The sequence below is a fragment of the Callithrix jacchus genome, chromosome 13, assembly GCF_049354715.1.
Source record: "Callithrix jacchus isolate 240 chromosome 13, calJac240_pri, whole genome shotgun sequence".
Lineage (NCBI taxonomy): Eukaryota > Metazoa > Chordata > Mammalia > Primates > Cebidae > Callithrix > Callithrix jacchus.
Genome location: NC_133514.1, coordinates 23,727,341 through 23,736,511, shown reverse-complemented (window position 1 = coordinate 23,736,511; position 9,171 = coordinate 23,727,341). Strand labels below are relative to the sequence as shown.

The 9,171-nt window shown below is 42.1% G+C and overlaps 1 protein-coding gene across 1 annotated transcript in view; it reads left to right on the top strand.

The window, feature by feature from the left end:
• Positions 1-2,382: 2,382 nt before the first annotated feature.
• LOC103787483 (pericentriolar material 1 protein-like) overlaps positions 2,383-9,171 on the top strand; it is a 51,822-nt gene continuing 45,033 nt past the window's right edge. Inside the window, 2 exon segments of the mRNA XM_078346870.1 lie at positions 2,383-2,578; positions 3,769-3,836. The gene's annotated coding sequence lies outside the window, so the exon portion shown is untranslated.

Below are 9,171 nucleotides of genomic sequence, written 5' to 3'. Positions count from 1 at the left end.
TGAATTCTTGACCTCGTGATCTGCCTGCCTTGTGATCTGATTACAGGCTTGAGCCACCACGCCTGGCCACCCCCTGCGTACTTAACACATGCATTAGGTTATTCTCCTGAATGTGGAAAACTGAAATGTGGTTTCTGCGTTTATCTCTTAGAGGCCATTCTTCTGTTTCTTATCTACATTTACACGGATTGCTGCGCCTAATTTCATCCTACCTGTAAATCCTGGAGCTGTCATTGTCTCTGAGACAAAACACCCCTATTTTTAACATCTAAATTACCAAAGCAATCAGTGTCTACACCATGTGTCTGCCATAGTGACACATTACTAATACTAAATTGATTCATTTTTATAAAGCTTGTTTCCAAATTAGATGTTAAATTTCTGAAAGCCAGGGATAATTTGATAGCTTTTAGTTTTTTTCTTTCCTTCTTCCCCTACAAAGATCAGTAATGCTCATATTTGAGTTTGAGAACCGCTTTTCAATGTAAATATTTCTCAATTCCTCCTACCTCCTAACAAACAATAGTATTGACCTTCTGGGACTTCATAAATTCAGACAACATAATGACCAATAGGTACTATAATTTCATGCTTTTGAATTTATTAGAATTGTTTTAATGGTAACAGCTTCTACATATGTTTACTAATAATATGTATGTATAAAACAAAATAATGATAGCTAATATTTTGGGCCTTAACATATACTAGTGTTTTTTATATGCATTTTATTTAATTAAGAAAAAAAAACCTTTAAGGAAGCAGGTAGACCTCAGTTTAAATCTAGTCTCTACCACTTGTAGCTGCTAGAAGTTTGATTTATACAATCTTTCATTGCTGAAATGGATCAGCTGCAGAACCAGCCTCTTTACGGTAGCTGTGAAGATTAAGAAAATCACAACAGCTGAAGTGCTTTACACTCTGCCTGGCATAAAATAAACTCTAAGAACATTTTTTTTTTAAATTCCTTCAAGTTAGGCAGTATTATTCCCTCCCCCTCATTTCCTAGGTGGGGCAATTAAGGCTCAGAAAGGCAAGTAACTTGTCCAAGATGTTAGAGTGGTAGAATTAGGAAAGGGCATTTTGGCTCACAGTAAACACCTGAGTGCTTAGCTGCTCTGTGTTCTGAGCTCCCACAGCACTTATCACACTCCACTTCCCCATCCTTCACTAAAACATAAGCTCTTCAAGGGCAGGGAGTATATTTTTGCTATCTCAGTACTTAGCGATAGACACATACAATATTAGCAAAGAGTGACAAACAAGTATTAATGCAAACGATCATTGCGGTCACGACTGAAGCTAGGGTGGCAAACTGCAGTGGGTTGGAAGAGCTTTATTTGAATTGTGTTGTGAGATACAGATCTAGTTTCTCGGGAACGATTTTTGTTGATAATTAGAACAATTTTTGTTGTTAAAAACCAGAAAGCGATTCTTCGCCTCTTTTTACTTTTATTTTGCTTAAAAAGTTATCCCATAATTATAAACTGTGTAAAACTAGAATGCCCTGGCACACAACTGAAACTGACAGGTGTTTTAACACTCCAGTCAGTCACATTGAAGTCTTGTCACTTTGTTTTTTTTAAAGGGGAAACCTGCCAATTTACTCATCTTAATAGAGCTACTAACAAAGAGTATAAATAAAAAGAATTCAGAGAAAATTTACTGAAATCAAGTTTGGATTAATATCATCTGGTTCTTTTAAGGAACAGGACGTTAACCAAAAGTGGCATTAAATATCAACATTTATGATTCTCCTGCTCAGCAGCTACACAAGACGTTTGGCAAACTGTTTAATTTCCGTGGATCAACCCCCTCACACGTAAAATTAGGGAGTTGGACTAGATTATAAGGGTCCTTTTGTTCCCATCTCTTCGTGACCAGGATGTGGGTGGGGAAGGAGCAGAGAGCGATCCTGGTCTTGGCTCCTTTTTCCGGCACGCGCCGGAGCTGACACTCCCACTGAAAATCGCATCCCGCCTCCGCTCTTTCTCCACGGGCAGAGTTGGGAATCAATCCACTTCCGCATAGGCCTAAGGCCTCACATTTCGCGATCAGCGCTGGAAGCGCAAAGCATAATGGGATTTGTAGTCCATCCACCTGTGACGGGCGGGCGTTTAGAACGCGAGATCGAGTTGGCATTCTGGGATATGTAGTCCCTGGGCTGGGAGTTTCGTTCGTGTAATCCGTTTTCGGTTTAAGGAGCCTGAAGCCACCACACGGACTCCGGCGGGTCACATGTCTGCATTCTAGCGCGTAGATCGCACTGCCGCTCCCGCCCCGGCGAGTTCTCACCCCAGCGCGGCCGTTGCCGAGGAGACGACGCACGTCCCGCCGCGCGTCGCCCCCTCTGCAGTTCCCCCGCCCCTCTCCTCCCAGCACAATGAGATCCTAAGATGGCGGTGGCTGCGGCGGTTGGCGCCGGGTAGCTCAGGTCGAAAAGGCGGCCATTGGGCCCGAGGCAGCCAGGGAAAGTGTGGGCCTCCCTGGTACGGTCTCCGAGGGCTAACCGCTGCCGCTGGCGGGTCGTGGGAGCTGACCGCCGCTCTGCCCTTGATGGGAGAGGCTGCTTCGTGTACAGGTAATGCCTGCGCGTCCCCAGCCCCTGGCAACCGAGGGCGGCGCGCCCCAGGGGCGGGAGAGTAAGGGCTCTGGGACACTTGACCCTGTTAGGTCTGGCTCCGGGCCCACGCCTCCTCGTTAGGCTCCCAGGTCTTCTTGCCGCGGGTTTCCAGTCCCCGAGGCGGAGAGTCCACCCCCTCCCCAGGACCGACCGCCGGGATCCCCGGTGAGCACCTCAAGACGCGTTGGCGACTGCAGGACCCCCTTCTTCCCTCCTCGTTCCTCCTGCTGGCCCTGCCGGGGAGGTCGCCCTGCGTCCCGGTGGCTCCGGGAATGCCCCTTGCGGGCGGAGGAAGCGGAGAGGGGGCTAAATGCCAAGTGGGGTTGGGGAGACGTTGCTTGCTTTGCAGAAACTGGCGTTTGGGGATTAGGCCCCGCCAGGGAAGCTGGGGGCGTGCAACTTTGCATCCTGCCGCCCACTCCTCAGGAACTCGCCTGGTCTAATTTTTAAAATTATTTTTATTTTTTGACCAGATTGAGGTCTGTATTGTGTGCCTTACGGGCGACGGTTCGTGTTTGGGCGTTGGAAGAAGCGGGCTTTCTGGGCGCCCCTACCACCCCCGCCCCATAACCGCTTTCCAGACTCCGCCTGTTGGTGTTCTCTGGTTACCGGAGTGGGTGTTGCAGAGCCTCGGGTGCACCTGCTCCTTTCTTTCCCTAGCACCTTCCTGGTGAGGGCCACCGAACGCCAGTAGAATACAGTTTTTGAACTGAAGGTAAACCTAGTATTTATGTAGTGACAAGGTTATTTTATATTATGAAGTACAGTAGTTCGCTTTTAAATGAGCAAACGTTTTTAAATCATCGGATGTGTGAGGTTGTTAAATAGTTTAACAGGAAGCTCTATCAATCAGAGGAGTCAACTTTGGCATAGACTATTAAAGGATAATTGAACTAACCATCTTTGTTATACTATTACGAAGTAGATGTCATTTTGCTGTTTGGTAACATTTTAGAAGTTTGGAGGATTTAAGCATTTATGTATATCACATTTTCCATAAGAATTGAGGTAACTTGAATTTAAAATATTAATTATATTTTTTCCCTTCTGTTGATCTTTCTGAACACATTTTAGACCAAAAGTGTAGTATTTGTTCTGTATTTCATGGTGTAAGTAATTAAGTGACACATACTTTTAATCCTAAGCAGGAAACAGCTTTGAAGTGTGGAGCAGGAAAGGAGCAGTTTCTGAGCTGCAAAAACTAGTTTCTAAACAGGTAATTTGACATCATTATCTGTATTGTTATCTAGTGTATTCAGAGTTAAACAAGGCTTGATGGTGTAGACTGCTATCAAAATAACAGTACATGGCTGAGGACCCTCTCTGCTGAGTAAACATTGTGGGTTGACCGCCCTGTTTGCTCTGCTTTTCGGCATGCCGCTTTGGCCTGCCCTTATACCTTTGTTAGGAAAGACCATGCCATTCCTAATTATTAAATACTAGAATGGTTTATGCAGTACTGTTTGAAACTTCTTTGTCTTCACCGAATGTTTTTGTGCCCGTTTGAATTTGTCCTATAACTGGTTAGCATCTCTTTCCAAATCCATTAAATCTCAAGTTTCCTTCTACAACATTCTTACTAATTGGCTGTTCATGAACTCTACATTTTTAAGGTGTTATATCTTGACCGAAGTTTAGTTGTCTAGAATAACTTTATTATTTTTGGTACTTCAGTCTCCCTTTCCTGGTATAAAGTTACTTTAAACATTAGTTTTAGTGCATAGTGTGTTCTCATGTGCAAGTGATGTAAAGTATTCTCTGTTTAGCAGCAGAATAAAGTCAGTGCTGCAGAATGTAAGTTCACTAGGGAAAGTTAAATTGTTTGAGAAGAACAGTTTGGAAAAATGACTAAAAAGTAAGAATTAGAAGTTTGTTAAAAACTTTTTAGAAATAATTGCTCTTTAAAAAAACTCAGAAATAATCTGAATTTAATTCTCTTAATATTTTAAGAAAGTTCATTTTGAAAGTTTTGTAGAAATCAGTATGTATTCTTGTTTTCTTCAGAAGCAGACAGATTTTTATAGGTCTCCTCTGAGGATGTGAAATGAGACTATCATGAGAAAATACAAACAGTAGATGTATATCAATTATAATTCACAGTGCGTTCCTTTCGTTTAGCTGGAAGACTGTAACAAAACAGGACAAGAAAAATGGAACTCTGGAAAGGTCACATGTGAATGTATGTATTAGGGCTCTTAATACTAGAGTGATTGCTGTATGTGGTAGGCCTCAGTAGAATAAAAAATAATTATAAAATTAGTTATGAAATAATTTTCTTTTCAGTACATTGGAGAAAGATGACGGATAAGAGAAATAAAAATATAGGGTAATTGAGTTAACTTACATTGAAGACCTGGGTTTTTCAATAGGAGATTTGGCCATTTGTTTCGGAAGGATGAAAGTGGATTTGAGACTTGGGGAAACTAGTAAGGCTGTAAGATTGACACCACAGAATCCACTAAGAAGCCAATGGCAGATACATAGCAATACTTTCTTTTTTATGCATTTGGATGCCCTGCAACGTGCTGTGCAATGACGAAAGTACTGGAGACACAACAATGTGCTGCCTTACGTCCTGGAGTAAACTTACGTTTTTAAAGTATTTATGTGTATGTAGAGTGTGGCATGCCTTAATAGTGATCACAGTCAATGCCATTTTTTGACTATTTCCTCGCGTTTTGATAGTTTGACAACAGTAGCAGACAAAAAAGGTTTATCCAGAATTGAGTTGATAGAATGGGCAAGTGGATGAGGAAGTGAAGGATGCTAGCTAGCAAGGCATTTTTGGAATGACTTACTTGGGTTTGGGTTTGAGTAAGGAATTGGGATTGATGGATTTAAGGAGAGAGAAATGATGAAGGGGCTGGTAGTATTCAGGAAGGCTAAGCAGGTTCAGCAGGAATAAAGTAGAGAGGTGGAATGCAAAACTTAAGATCAGAAAGAGGAACTTCAGAAGTTCAGGGTCTTGAACAAATTATGAGTTAAGTATTGGAAGAGAGATGAGACGGATGTTGGAATTGAGGCCCGAGTGCTAGAAAAGTCGTTGCAAGTGTTCAGATCATGAAAACAGAGAATGAAGTAGAGAGTGAAACCATGCACCAGTTACTATCAGGAAAAGTACATGACTATCTTGGATATATATTTTTAGAGATTATGAGGAATGCCATTTGAGAAAAAATAAATTTTTTTCTTTACTGATTACTTTGGGGTTTTGGTTTTTTTTTTTTTTTTTTTTTTTTTTTTAGATAGAGTCTCCCTCTGTCACCCAGGCAGGAGTGCAGTGGTGCAATCTCAGCTCACTGCAGCCCCCGCCTCTGGGGTTCAAGGGATTCTCCTGCCTTAGCCTTGTAAACAGCTGGGATTACAGGCGTGCCCCACCATGCATGGCTAATATCTGCATTTTTAGTAGAGATGGGGTTTTGCCATGTTGGGCAGGCGAATCAAGTGATCTGCCCACCTCGGCCTCCCAAAGTACTGGGATCACAGGCATGAGCCATTGCACCTGGCCTGATTATTTGATTACTTTGAATTTCTTCTTTCTGTTATATTCTTATTTCAAGGATAAGCTGTAGTCATAGGTATTTTCATGGTAATTAATACTGTGATATTCTGTTAAGGGATATGTAATACTTCTCTATAATAAGAATCCTGCAACAGGATTTTCTTTATTTTTGAGATGGAGTCTCTGTCGCCCAGGCTGGAGTGCAGAGGTATGATCTCTTGCAACCTCCGCCTCCTGGGTTCAAGAGTTTCTCCTGCCTCACCCTCCTGAATAATGGGATTACAGGCAAACGCCACCATGCCTAGCCAATTTTTGTATTTTAAGTAGAGATGGGGTTCACTGTGTTGATCAGGCTGGTCTTGAACTCCTGACCTCGTGATCCTCCTGCCTCAGCCTCCCAAAATGCTGGAATTATAGGTGTGAGCCACAGCACCCGGCCTAACAGGATTTTCTTAAATATATTACTCATTGAAAGTAGCTTAAATTGCCATAGTATATTTTCATTTTTGTGTCTTTGTAAGAAAGATAAGCCCACTAAGGCTGTCAAAAATAGCTAAATGAAACTTGAAAATAATAGTTTCAACCTTGTTAGTAAGGAGTAGTATGAGTAGAAGTGTGTGTTTAAAGTAGGAGGAATTTATTTTTATCCCATTCAACTGCCCATGCCGCTGTCATCAATCACTTCTACCAATGGTTTCCTAACAGCTTCAACTTTCTTGTCTTACTGTCTTTCTGTTAAACTTGCCTGGCAAAATTTCAACCTTGGATGGATTCAGTGGAGTGTTTATAATTGAGGCTTATGAGCACTGCTGGAAAAAAAATCCATTCCCTACTTTTCTGAGATCTCACAGACACTGCCATCTCACCCTCACATTTAATGTGCGGTCCTTCCAACCTCACAACACTTAGGAAGCCTTCGGTTTCCTACCACCACATCTGCTAACCAGCCTCCATCCAGCTCCATCCTTTCTTATTTTTTCAATAAAAGAGGTGTTCCTCTTCTTGTCTAAAGCTAATCATTTGTCTTTTGCTCTGAATCCCAATGGCCCCCACTTTCTGAGACCCACATGCTATTTGCTTATCTCTTTTCTCTTCTGCATTTTTAATGTCTCCCTCTTTACCAACAAATTTGAAACATACTCAAGATACTTCCATCTTAATAAAACTTTCTGTATGGCAGTCTCTGCTTGCTTCTCATCATAGGCTGATTTCCTTAAAGGTATTAGCTAATTGACTTCCTTTATTTTCCCCCCTTCCAATAATACATTCCGGTTATGGAATTGACCCTCACCACCCCTGCTAAAATTTTTCACTAATGTCAACAATAACTTTGTTGCTAAATCCAAGAGAATACTTCTCAGTACTTCTCTTATCTGGCAAGGCAACTGGTTTCTTATCACATTCTCCTTGATATACTTTCTCTTTTTGGCAGGCTCTCCGGGTTTCCCTCCTATGTTTCTGTACCTCCTTAGTGTATTAGTGTGCCCGTTTCCTCTGTTGATTCAATATCGGTGTATTTAAAATCTGGCCTTCTCTTACTCTTTATCTTCTCCCTGAGTCCTCTGTCCCACTTTTTGAATGGATGACTCTCCAGCCCAGATTTCTCTCTTGAGAGAGAGATGACTGTCTGTCAACTAGACAGTTTAATTGGGTGTTGTGTAGGCATTTCAAACTCAGCATTTCTAAAACTTGAACTCATCATCATCATCCTCTCTCAACAAAGAAAACTTGTTTCTTTTCTAATCAGTTTGACTGTGTGTCACATACCCAGTTCCTAGCAACCTAGGGTTTATCTTTTAACTGCTTCACTTCCTTACTGCCCACATTATAATGGACCGTTCCCCCCTTTTCTGTGTGGGATGCCGTCCAGAGACCCCCCAGTGCATATTTGAAACTAAGGATAGTACCAAACTCTATGTGTATGGTTTTTTCCTGTATCTACATAGCTATGATATAGTTTAATTCATAAATTAGACACAGTAAGATTAACAGTAATAACTAAGTTAGAACAGTCATAATATACTGTAATAAAAGTTACAAGAATGTGGTCTCTGTCTCTCAAAATATCGTACTGTAGGCCGGGCACAGTGGCTCACGCCTATAATCCCAGCACTTTGGGAGGCTGAGGCGGGTGGATCACGAGGTCAAGAGATTGAGACCATCCTGGTCAACAAGATGAAACCCCGTCTCTACTAAAAATACAAAAATTAGCTGGGCATGGTGGTGCGTGCCTGTAGTCCCAGCTACTTGGGAGGCTGAGGCAGGAGAATTGCTTGAACCAAGAAGGCGGAGGTTGCAGTGAGCCGAGATCGTGCCATTGCACTCCAGTCTGGGTAACAACAGCGAAACTCCGTCTCAAAAAAAAAATATATATATATTGTATTGTACTGTACTCACCTGTTTTCTGACCATGGTTGACTATGGGTAACTATAATCCTGTAACACAAAATTGCAGATAAGGGGAACTACTGGAGTCGCCAAGTTCTATTGCTTCTGTCACAGAAATATTGCTTGAATTGGTATTCCGTACATCTTTAGTCTTTTTGTTACTCGACGTCTTTCTGTACTTCTAAGTAATAGTTTATATTAGTGTGTTTACAGAATAAAATTTAGAAGGCTGAGATCCTGTTTTTTTTTTTCCTTTGAGACAGAGTCATGCTCTGTCACCCAGGCTGGAGTGCAGTGGTGTGATAGCGGCTCACTACAACCTCCGCCTCCTGGGTTAAACCGACTCTCCTTTCTCAGCCTCCCCAGTAGCTGGGACTACAGGTATGCACCACAATGCCCAGCTTATTTTTTTGTATTTTTTAGTAGGGACAGGGTTTCACCATGTCGGCCAAGATGGTCTCGATCTCTTGACCTCGTGATCCGCCCGCCTTGGCCTCTCAAAGTGCGGGGATTACAGGCATGAACCACCATGCCCAGCCAAGATCCTGTATTTTAAATGGTGACAATTGAGGTGGTTAAAGAGGTTAGCATGAAGAAGAGAGAAATAACATGCCATTATCTCTTACAAGGGAAATATTTGCTATTTTGGGGAAACGTTATG